Source organism: Polypterus senegalus, chromosome 3 (genome assembly GCF_016835505.1).
Source record: "Polypterus senegalus isolate Bchr_013 chromosome 3, ASM1683550v1, whole genome shotgun sequence".
Lineage (NCBI taxonomy): Eukaryota > Metazoa > Chordata > Cladistia > Polypteriformes > Polypteridae > Polypterus > Polypterus senegalus.
Window position 1 is genome coordinate 177,847,512 of NC_053156.1, and position 12,944 is coordinate 177,860,455.

At 38.0% G+C, this 12,944-nt stretch overlaps 1 protein-coding gene across 1 annotated transcript in view; it reads left to right on the forward strand.

Moving 5' to 3' along the window:
* The window catches only part of rgs17 (regulator of G protein signaling 17), a 185,752-nt gene that overhangs the window by 94,248 nt on the left and 78,560 nt on the right, over positions 1–12,944 (forward strand). The gene's annotated exons all lie outside the window — the stretch shown is intronic.

The following is a 12,944-nucleotide window of genomic DNA, read 5'->3' on the forward strand; positions in this document are numbered from 1 at the left end:
TTTCAAAATTTTCCTTTTAATTTTTACAATTGCAAGTTCCAACATAACAATATGCTAAAGTTTACTGAAAACGCACAAAATTATCTATACTAATAAAAGGCAAAGCCCTCACTGACTGACTGACTGACTCACTCACTGACTCATCACTAATTCTCCAACTTCCCGTGTAGGTAGAAGGCTGAAATTTAGCAGGCTTATTCCTTACAGCTTACTTACTAAAGTTAAGCAGGTTTCATTTTCGAAATTCTACACATAACGGTCATAACGGTCGACAACGTCCGCCATGTTGAACTTTCTTATTAATCTTCACGAAATTTGGTAGGCGGCTTCCCTGCGCTAACCGAAACCAATGTACGTACTTATTTCAATGGTATGATGCCATTGTCGGCCGCCATATTGAACTTTCCAACGTCAGTAGTTTTCCAACTTCCCGTGTAGGTAGAAGGCTGACCCCATCTTCACGAAATTTGGTAGGTGGTTTCCCTGCGCTAACCAAAACCAATGTACATACTTATTTCGGTGGTATGATGCCACTGTCGGCCGCCATATTGAATTTTCCAAATGTCACTAATTCTCCAACTTCCCGTGTAGGTAGAAGGCTGAAATTTGGCAGGCGCATTCCTTACAGCTTACTTACAAAAGTTAAGCAGGTTTCATTTCAAAATTCTACACGTAACAGTCATAACAGTCAACAACGTCCGCCATGTTGAACTTTCTTATTTATGGCCCCATCATCACGAAATTTGGTAGGCGGCTTCCCTGCACTAACCGAAACCAGTGTACGTACTTATTTCGGTGGTTTGATGCCACTGTCAGCCGCCATATTGAACTTTCCAACGTCACTAATTCTCCAAATTCCCGTATAGGTAGAAGGCTGAAATTTGGTACATATTTCGGTGGTATGATGCCACTGTCGGCCGCCATATTGAACTTTTCAACAGTCTTTGTTACTTATGGGCCCATCTTCAAGAAATTTGGTACGCGGGTTCCCAACGCTAACTGAATCCTACTTACGTATATATATACGTCCATAGCCTGTAGGTCAGTCACCGTGTGAAGCGGCATTGGGTCCCCCATCCCAACGCCTCCCACGTTGTTGGCTGCCTGCCTATATAAGGCCGTCCGTCGCTCCAGTCTCTACATTCCCTTCCTTGCTTTGCCACGGGATTCACGTCTCCCTGCTGATAACTACAGCCTTTTTATTTACTCCACGGCTTCTCCACTGTTTTATTGTTCATTTATTACGATTATAGTTATTGTGTAGGTATTTTAGACTTACTTTACATTGTTCAGGTACCCATTTCCTTTATCATTCCAACCGTACCTGCATTAACATGTCTATCGAGGTGATCACCATCAATCAAAGAACTGTCACTTACCGAGTGGTTTCCATGCCCAGAGATGGCACCTATCTTTTCCATTCTCTTTGTTACATATTGCACGGCCATATCAGGCTCACTCTTGATATCAGGAGAAACATTGTGTCTTATGTATTGAATGACTGGGACAGGTTCAAGGTGTGGACTGATAACGGTACAGGAGATAATTGTACTACACAGGAGCACTATAAGTGTGAAATGCTTAAGCCCTTCACCTATGCATCGGCATGTGAGTTGATGGCTGCCACTGAATTGTTCGGTTGTCACTTTCAAGTGTACCGAAATGGCCAAATATTTTACACCTTTGGACAACCGCCAATGCCTCTTAAACATCTTAGATTCACAGGTGACGATTTCAGTAGTGGACACTTTGATGTTTATGAATGTTTAAACTCTCAAAAGCTGTATGTGAAGTTATCGATGAAACTGGTTGTATACTTACAACGCTTGACAGATGCCGAATGTCACTTCAACACAAGTCCTACAAATACTGTCATAATCGAAACAAACCATGAAACTCAAACTGATTATGACAGTAACAATCCAAGCTGTGAGATTTGAAACAAGATTACTGTTCACATGGCCAACTGTACGTTGCATGCTTAAGAGTAAGCTCAGCGCACAGCTTGGTCATATTACAACCGGAGGGCCGAACTCACAATGTGGTATACAAAGAGATCCTTAACAAATAATTAGTGGTATATTTTCCCTCAGTTTAAAAAGGTTTAATTTTCTTCTTAATAAAACTTTTAAGGCGGTACTTCACCGCTGCGAAGCGCAGGTATTTTGCTATATATATATATATATATATAGATAGATATAGATATAATGTGTGTGTGTGTATGTGTGTACATATATATAGATAGATATAGATATAATGTGTGTGTGTATGTATGTACATTATGTATGTGTATATATATATATATATATATATATATATAGAGAGAGAGAGAGATAGATATAGATATATATACTGTATATATAATGTGTGTGTGTACTGTATGTACAGTATGTATGTGTATATATATATATTTATATGTATATGACAGCAACACTCATAACAGTGACAAAACAATTACATTGACGATCATGTTACATTATTTTCAAGATGTTTCCTTTTCTTTTTCATTACTTCTTTAACACACTACTTCTCCGCTGCGAAGCGCGGGTATTTTGCTAGTTTGATCATAATGGAGCATGTAATAAGATAGTATTTTTACAGGCGACTCACTTAATCAGCAAATATCAGTTTCTGTTGCAAAGAGACTGCACTGGCCAAATATTCCACTAAATCTATACAAAGAAAACTAGAGATTGGGAATCTTAATTCATAGATCAATTTCCTTTGCAGTATCAGATATTTGATCCTGAAGCGCGATATGTGATGGTGATGGGTAAATTGTTAATTATAAATGATTTTATTAAATATGTGCGCACCCAATGCAGATGATAGAGACTTTATCCAAAATGTATTTGTATTGATTCCTAACTTGAACACTCAGAAAATTATAATGACCAGAGATTTTAATTATGTTTTAAATCTATATCTGGATAAGTCTTAAGCTACATGGGCGACAACATCTAACACTGCAAAAAAAAAATTGATCATAACTTATCAGATCTATTGAGATTTCTAAATCCATAGGAGTATATTCCTTCTTTTCACCAGTACATTATTGATACTCAAGAATTGATTATTTCTTTAAAGGTAAAAATTTCTTGCCCACGATCTAATCTTGCAGATACGACAATATTGTTATCTCCGACCATGCCCCTCTGATCATGGAGCTCAGATCACTATGCCCCACATACTCATCTTGCAGCTGGCATCTTAACCCCTTGTTATTAGCTGACGAGAACTGTACAGAATTTACATCCAAGCAAATTGATTTTTTTAGAGACAAATGCATACTCAGAGGTTTCTGCAGGAATACTCTGGAAAACTCTGAAGGTATTTTTTAGAGGACAGATTATCTCACATCTCTCCCACAAAATTAAATCAGAAGTCAAGAAGGCCTCAGAGTTAATCAATAAAATTACCAGAATAGATCAAGAACATGCCAGGGGCCTCATGTATAAACGGTGCGTACGCACAGAAAGCGTAAGAATGTTTCCACGTTCAAATTGCGATGTATAAAACCTAAACTTGCCGTAAAGCCACGCACATTTCCACGGTACCTCATACCCTATCGTATGCAAGTTCTCTGCTTGGTTTTGCAGACTGGTGGCACCCAGCGTCAAAGCAGTGCTACTGCTCCTGTGTGGTTATCCTTTCTTTTCCTAACGCGGCTTTATAAATACACTGAAATTAATTATTGTTTATTAGTTTAATGCATCTGATTGTAATTAACTAGTAACAACATAATGGTCCACGAAATGGTCAAAGTATTCCGAATACCATAGCTGCTTTAGCGTTGTTAGTCTCAGTGCACCTTATTTTACTTCTTTCAGCTGCTCCCGTTAGGGGTTGCCACAGCAGATCATCTTTTTCCATATTACTCTCACTCCACCACTTGGAGCAGCTGATCAGAAAGAGAGTTATCGGTATACAGCATCAAGCACATGCTGCCTCAGCCATGCTTCCTATTTGAACTGTTTATCACACGGCAAACGCTTCAAACCTTTCCTGCATGGACCTCGCGGTTCAGAAAGAGTTTCATCCCAAGAGCTCTAAACGCACTCAATCAAGTTCTCCTTGTGGAACTATCTGTACTTATAAGTAGAATTACCTCACTGTAAACTTGCACTACAGTTATAATATTGCACAACCTGCGCCACTTTATAAAGCTCGTATTTACATACAGTATGATGATGATATCATTTTTAAGATGAAATGCAGCAAAATATGTTTATTGTATTATACAGATAAAACTTTAACTTCATTTAAATAATCTATATTGTTAATAATTAAAGGTTGCTCCTGCCTCGCACTGTATGCTTCACTGGGACTGGCATGAAGGATAGAATAATTAAACATGTACTACGAAGACATTTCAATGTTTCTTAAAAGTTTTGAAGAACTGGCACTCTAAGCTTACAGATGGCTAAACGTCTATTGCAGAGCTGATTGTTTGGAGATCGGTTACTTGGAGAAAGAACAGAAAGGACATGAATTGGAGGTTAGTACGTTTGAAAGAGACAGTACTGCAGGGGCGACCACGCCAATATATATTGAATATAAAACAGAAAGAGAAAATAATGACAGAGCTAAAAACGCAGCAGCAAATTTCAACAAAGTTATGAGCATGAGGCGGCTATGCACTGTCCGCAATGGACGTGGCCATCCGCCGTGCATAAGATACCATATTGACATTGGCGGGTGAAGGGGCCACCGATTCTTTCTCTGCCTAGGGCCGCCACGAGCCTAGAGCCGCCCCTGAGTACTGCTGCAATAAATTATTTCATCGAAGGTCGCGCACAATCTCTGCGCTACCGTGAAACCCATGTTTAATAATGTGCTTTAATTCCTATTATACTGAAAATGATATCATGTATACATTTCACTATTTTAGTTATTCGGGGGGAGGGTGTAATATCACAAATGTAATGGATTCTGTGTCCTGTCGGAGGAAGAGTGCTGGATTAAGAAGCAAGTAGTGATTCACACACACAGAGCACATAGAAGAACACATACTAAACAAAGCATTTAACGTGCTACTTTAATTACGATGTGATTTGAGAAACTGGTTAATAAAAAGATTTTAAGATATAGTTTATGATTTTCTACATTAATGACAAAATAAACTACATGATTAAAGTGGAAATTTCGAGATTGTAGTTGACATTTTGTGCTTTTTCCCACTGTGTGCCTTTTTTTTTCTCTGTACCCTAATAAGCTTTCATATGACACTCAGATGGTGGGCTATGACTCGGCTTTTCACGGCGACTTTGATATGTGACAAATTCTTTTTTATTTTCGGCACTGTGCGACTTTGTGGACTTGAGCTTTCAAGTTTCTCCATCATGCTATGTCGCTCAATCAACATCCTTTTGTTGATTATACAACGGTTTAAATCAACAAACAATATGTTTTTCCTTTGCCTCCATTTGGTATTCGCTGAAATTCTTATATTTTCCCCCATGCTTTTCCCATTGTCTTTTCAAAGAAGGCTAAGCTTAAGGGCTATTTATATTGATTTGCATATTCAAAGAGGCGAAAGCACTAGGGGCCTCATGCATAACGTTGTGCGTAGAATTTGCACTATAACATGACATAAGCACAAAAGCCGAAATGTGCTTACACACAGAAAATTCCAGATGCAGGAATCTGTGTGTACTCCAACTTCTTCGTTCTTCCACTACATAAATCCCGGTCAGCGTGAAAACTAATGCACAAGCACTCGCCTTCTGTCCCACCCCGTCTCCTCCCAGAATTACGCCTCTTTGAATATGCAAATCAATATAAATAGACCTTAAGCTCCATTTTCTGTGAAAAGGCAACGGGAAAAGCAAGAGGGAAAATAGAAGAATTTCAGCGAATACCAAGTGGAGGCAAAGAAAAATGTACTATTTGTTGGTTTATACAGTGGAATAAACAAGAAAAGGAAGTTGATAGAGTGACATAGCGTGTTGGGAGAAACAAGCTCAAGTTCACAATGTCGCACAGTGCTCGACATAAAAAAGAAGTTGTCAGATATCAAAGTCGCAGTGAAAAGGTGAGACGTGGCCCACCGTCTGAGTGTCATATGGAATATTATTAGGGTACAGTGTGAAAGAAAGGCACAGAGTAGGAAAAAAGCACGAAATGTTAACTTCAATCTCAAAATATCCACTTTAATCACGTAGTTTATTTTGTCATTAAAGTAGAATATCATAAACTTCATCTTAAATTGATTTAATTTACTAGTTTCTCAAATCCCATCGTAACTAAAGTAGCACATTAAATGCTTTGTTTTGTATTTGATCTTCTATATGCTCTATGTGTGTGAATCACTATGTGCTTCTTAAACGGGCTTTCTCTTTCTCTGACAGAACACAGAATCCATTACATTCGTGATATTACAGCTCTCTGAATAATTAAAATACTGAGATGTACCGTATACATCAGGCATGTCAAACTCACTACCATTGGTGGGCCGCTTCGACTGCCATACATGCGTCAGCGGTCTGCACTGTAACAAATACTATTATAGCATTATACAAAGTTACTGTAACTTTCTTTCCAATACTGAAAACTTTAAAAAATGTAACACTTAAAGTTTAAAGAAAAGCAATTTATTTCCATACAATCTCCGTACAACATCGTACAATTAGAGTCTTAGCCTCTTAGCTAAGTCCTTATATTATTATATTATACTTATTATATTCATTGCTTATATAGGAGTCTTACAGTGTGAGATTTATTTCTTTTGTCCCGACACTTGGCATCTCTTGTTAGTAACCAGTTCGTCAATATCAGGCTTGCAATCCTGTGCAGCTGCAACTTTTATGAGGAAAGAAAGGTGCTCGGCAGTAAATCTTGAGCGATGTGGGGTTTTGGTAGCTTTCATTAACAAAAACAATTGCTCACAAAGGTAAGTGCTTCCAAACATAGACAATACTCTCGATGAGGGTGGCAGGTAAGCATACAAGCCTTGCACACCAACTTCGTTGTATTTTGCCATCAGAATAGAATCTGACTGCAGTTCAATAAATTCCATTTGGATATTCTCAGGCGCATTCTCAACGTTGTAAGAGTATGGTGACGTAAACAGCGGCCCTCTTTGTGTGAGCTGAAATTGTGAAAACGCTCACTGAATTCATTGCTCAGAAATACATGTTGGAAAACAAATCCTCCAAAAATCTAATTTTACTTTACTAAGTTTACTTCAAAATTAATATTGTAGAATAAGGTGATATGCAAAAAGCCCACTGACCTACAATAATTATACAAACTCAAAATCACAAAAATCTGTTAATAAACAACTCCCCTACTCCTCACGTCCACTTCAGATCTTCAGCTGTAGTCTGCACTAACTGTTTGTTACAATATTAGCACAAAATTACGTAAAACTATAGCAAAAAAATGTGAAAATATGAGAACTATTACTACTTGTGATGGTCAGTTGTGCCCAGTGGCCAGTCTCAGCTGCCCAGCCAGTAGTGTAGCCCAGTGGTCCGCAACCTGTTTGACACCAAGGACTGCTTTACTAGAAGTAAATTTTTCCAGGAACAGATGGGTTGTTGGAGGTTGGAGTTTGTGGGGTGATTATGGGCGGGTTTGTAGGGCAGTTTTATACACAATTTACATTACATTTCTATTATTATTAAGTTATAATATAGTAATAGAAATTATACAGATTACCATAATGCAGAATCAGTGAGAGCCCTGAGCTTGTTTTCCTTGCAACCAGACGATCCCATCTGGGGAGGATGGAAGACATTGACACAAGAAGTGTGTTGCTTATGTTCAGTAATCTCAGCTCCGTAATCTCGTTTTGGTTGTTGTCACTGCAGAAAACGTGCATCACAAAGATAGGATGTAGGAAATGGAAGCAGCTTCAATAGCTTCTTTCGTGTTAGTTTAATCTTCTCCTATCTACAAGTTATGCTGACTAGAATTTTTCTCAGCATTTTCTTGCGATAATACACTTTCAGGGTGCGAATGATGCCCAAATCCAATGGCTGAAGCACTGCCGTGCAATTAGGTGGGAGGAATTCAACGTGAACATTATCTAAATGCGGAAGCATGTTGTAGTCAGCACAGTTATCCTTTTCTTCTTCTTCATATTGTGAGGTTTCTGAACTCTTTTGGGATCTGGGATCCCCCCCCACCCAACGGGAACAACACGCTGAAGTGCGTCCCGAAGCGCTATTGCCACGTGTGAGATTGTTTGTATGGGTCCCAAGAGAGTTTAAAAACCTCATATTTTCTTGAAAGAGTGCCGCATTAATTGGAATGTTTCTTGAACAAACATCACTGCAATCACATAAAAATGGCTTTTTCAGCATCTTCAAATGCAGCAGTTCGCATATGTTTGCAACCCGAGATTTTTCTTCTTTTTTGCATATAGCAAGTATGCCGTTTCTATAGAAGGGTGACAATGAGTTAAATTCCAATGGATGTTTTTCAAATGTTGATGAGCAATAAGGAAAAGGTATCACTTAAAACCACACAAAACTAAAACAGCCAAAAAACTGTATGAGGAATGTTCGAAGAAAGAACATTTTTTTACAATGTTTCTGTTTGGGGATCGTTGTGCAAATGTCCACAACTGAGCTGTGACCACAGAACTAACTGCTCTGTGGATGATTCATTCAAGCATTTCACGGTCACTTTTTTTGTAATGAAAGTATCTGCTGCTGAATGTACTTCGTAGTAACGAGATTTCTGTGGACTCGTGTCATATGGGGAAACTGTCAGAAACATAAAAATACTTTGTTGTAATACTCTCTCACCGCAGTCTCTCCTCTCACTGCGCCGCTGCAAAGCCCTGCCCACCTAGCATTCTGAAAAGTGTCCTCCGTGAAGGGGGCAGCCTTTTTATGTAGCCCTTCACTGAGTGAGTCTCCGTTGCTGGCAGTTCTCTCGCGGCTCGATAGTGGGCCGAGACCGCAGCCTAGCACTTCAATTGCGACTTCACGGCTGCAACTATACTAGCAGATGCCATTTCCGGTACCGTAATGCCATGGGAAAACATGTTTTTGTCAGAAGGCAGAAGTAAGAAAAGTGAATAAGTAACGGCGAAATGCAGAATGATTCAATCACAAATGATAGTAATCATTTTGTACAAGTTTAGTGCTAACTAGGATCTGTCATGTGGGCCGCATGCGGCCCGGGGGCCACGTGTTTGACATGTCTGGTATACATGATTTCATTTTCATGATGATTGGAATGAAAGCATGTTATTAAGAACACGATGGCGCAATGATTGTTCATGTCTCATACAAGATGTTGCTGCACCATGCGCGACCTTCAATGAAATACTTTATTGTAGCAGTCCTGTCTCTCTCAAACCTACTAACCTCCAATTCCTGTCCTTACTTTTCTTTCCCCAAATACCCAATCGCCACACAATCAGCTCTGTAATAGATGTTAAGCCACCTGTAAGCTTACAACGACGATTCTTCAAAACTTTTAAGAAACATTGAAATATCTTCATAGTACGTGTTTAATTATTCTATCCATCTATCCTTCCAGTGTCGCACCAGTCTCAGCAAATATACAGCGCAAGGCAGTAAAAATACGTGAACTTACTAGCACTGCGGCACTGTGTCCTCACATGTTTAATTATTAACAATACAGATTATTTAAATGAAGTTAAAGTTTAACCTGTATAATATAATAAAGATATTTTGCTGCATTTCATCTTAAAAATGATATCGTCATCATATGTAAATACGCACTTTATAAAGTGGTGCAGGTTGTGTAATATTATAACTGTAGTGCAAGTTTACAGTGGGGTTATTGTACTTATAAGTACAAACAGTTCTAGAAGGAGCAATTGATTGAGTGCGTTTATAGTTCTTGGGATGAAACTGTTTCTGAACCACGAGGTCCGTACAGGAAAGGCTTTGAAATGTTTTGCTGTGGCTTTGGCAGCGTGGGCTTGATGCTGTAATACCGATAATTCTCTTTCCGATCAGCTGCTGCTGGGATTCACACTCAGATACAGTGATATAAATACTCCGAGTAGTGCAGTGAGAGTAATATGGAAAAAGATGATCCGCTGTGGCAACCCTGAAAGGGAGCAGCTGAAAAAAGAAAAAGAAGAAGGTGCAGTGAGACTAACAACACTAAAGCAGTTATGATATTTGGAATACTATGGCTATTCCCTGGATCATTATATTGTTACAAGTCAATTACAATCAGATGCATTACACTAATAAACAATATGCGGTTAATTTCAGTGTATTTATAAAGCCACGTCAGGAAAATAAAGAGTAACCAGACAGGAACAGTAGCACTGCTTTGACGCTGGGTGCCGGCAGTCTGCAAAACCGAGCGGAGAACTTGCGTACAACAAGGTATGAGGTACCGTGGAAAAGTGTGTGGCTTTACGCCAAGTGTAGGTTTTATACTTTGCGATTTGAACGTGGAAAAGTTCTAACACAAAATTTCTGTGCATCCACACCGTTTATACATGAGGCCCCAGGTCTTGATGGCTACCCTGCTGAATTTTATAAAAACATTTCATTCAAGTTAGCTTCTCTTTTATTAGTAACATTTAAATAAGCCAGAGACAATAACATTCTACCTGAAACTATTCACCAGGCATTAATTACCATCTTTCATAAGAAAAATAAGAACTTATTACAATGTGTATCATACACACCTTACATCTTACAGCTGAGTAATGATGTTACGATACTCTCCAAACTCTCAGTTAGAAGGATTGAGAAAGTGCTCTCTTCAGTAATATCACAAGACCAAACTGGATATAATATATAATATATTAATGTAATATATTCATCCATAAAGTCCAACACTCCAGAGATCTTATTATCCTTGGATACAGAAAAAACATTTGATATGGTTGAATGGGATTATCTATTCACCACTTTGCATAAATTTGGGTTTGGTCCAAACATATCTGCATGGATCAAACTACCGTATACCAGTCCAGGAGCTTTAGTTTGTATTAACAACACCATCTCAAACTACTTCAAACTAGAACGTGGTACTAGAGAAGGATGCACCTTGTTACCACTACTGTTTGCAATCACCATTTAGCCATTAGCTGTTCACTTTTGAAGTGCATCAGATATAAAAGGGATTTTCAGAAAATATTATTATTTGCAGATGACACGGTACTGTATTTACCAGACCCACAAAATTCAGTGCCTGAAGCCCCAACTGTACTAGCAGAATTTCAAAAGATATCTGGATTCAAAATTATTTGGAGAAAAAGTATTCATTTTCCAGTGAATTCTCTAGCAAACATTAGATTGGACACCTACCCTTTTATCATTGCAGATCAGATTAAATATCTAGGGGTAAACATCACAAGTAAATATAAAGCTCTATTTCAACAGAATTTTGCTGTTTGTGTGGACAAAAATAAACAAGACATGCATATAGATGGTCTAACCTCCATCTTACTTTAGCAGGGAAAATTAACACTATCAAGATGAATATCCTCCCTAAGCTTCTGTTTCTATTTCAAAACATCCCCATAACAAATGATTTTTTAAGAAATTACATTCAATCACAACCTCATTTATTTGGAATTCGAAAAATCCATGCATCCAAATGGCAACCCTACAACGACGTAAATCAGAAGGCGGCATGGCTCTATCTAATTTTCAGTTTTAAAACTGGGCAGCAAATATACGGTCTATAAAAACCTGGACACTGACACAAACAAATGAATACACACTAGCTTGGTCTGCAATAGAAATGAAATCCTCTTTATATTCCTTGCTTTGTACACCAGTAAATACAAGGTATCGTCAATATACTTAACAACCCAATTGTCCTTCATTCACTCAGAATATATAACCAATGTAGGTAGCACTTCAAGTTAGACAATATTTTATCTGTGGCAACTCTATATGATAACCACCTTCTTCCACCCTCTCAAAGTTACACGGTTTTTAATATTTGGAAAACGCGTGTCTTTGCATCCTATGAACAATTACAGTCTAAATTTAGTTTCCCATCAACACAATTTTTCCAATATATCCAAATTAGAAACTTTGCTAAACAAAATCTAGCCAATTTTCCTCACCTCACACCTATGTCTATTCCAGAAGATATATTGATCAGTCAGCATTTCTATAATATATAATAAAGTCCTGCCCAAAGTACAGTGGGAAAAGAATCTCCTACTCAACATTTCAGAAAAGGAGTAGAATGCAGCCATGCATACGTGCAAAGCATTCAATTATTCAACTTAAATTTTTTTACTGAACACATCCATCTTGTTTAAAATTGCCCAAAATGTTTCCAGGGCAAGATTCAACCTGTGAACGTTGCAATCAAGCTCCATCTTCAATAGGCCACATGTTTTGGTCATCTACCAAATTAACATAATTTTGGACAGAAATGTTTAAATGCCTATCAGACAGCCTTGATGTCACAATCACTCCTAATCCATTAATAGCTGTGTTTGGTGTACTCCCAGATGGAATTAAAGTGGAGAAGGTCAAACAAACTTTGATTGCCTTTATTTCACTATTAACTCATAGACTTATTTTGCTCAGTTGGAAGAATCCTAATCCACCTTTGTTAAGTCAGTGGGTAACTGATGTTATATATTATTTGAAGCTGGAAAAAAATCCAATTCTCTCTTAGAGGATCTGTTCAAAACGTTTTTAAAACCTGGCATGATCTAAACAATAATATTTTAGAATAAGCACCTATATTGGGGAGAAAAAGTTTTACTCTGGCTGTTGGCCTTTCTCACTTTCTCGTGATTGAGGGTTGAATTTAGTTTTGTTAAGTTTGACTTCATTATATTGAATGCTTTAGATGAATTCAATAAAAGTTAAAAAAAATGCTTAAGATTATTTCTGCCTTCACAAAATAAAGGTGATTTTCTTGGAAACCTGGACTCACCTCCTTCTCTCTTGTGCAAATTTGTAACGCACACATCATTATACTGTATATATGTTGTGGGGTACAGCCTGGACACAGACAGGTAG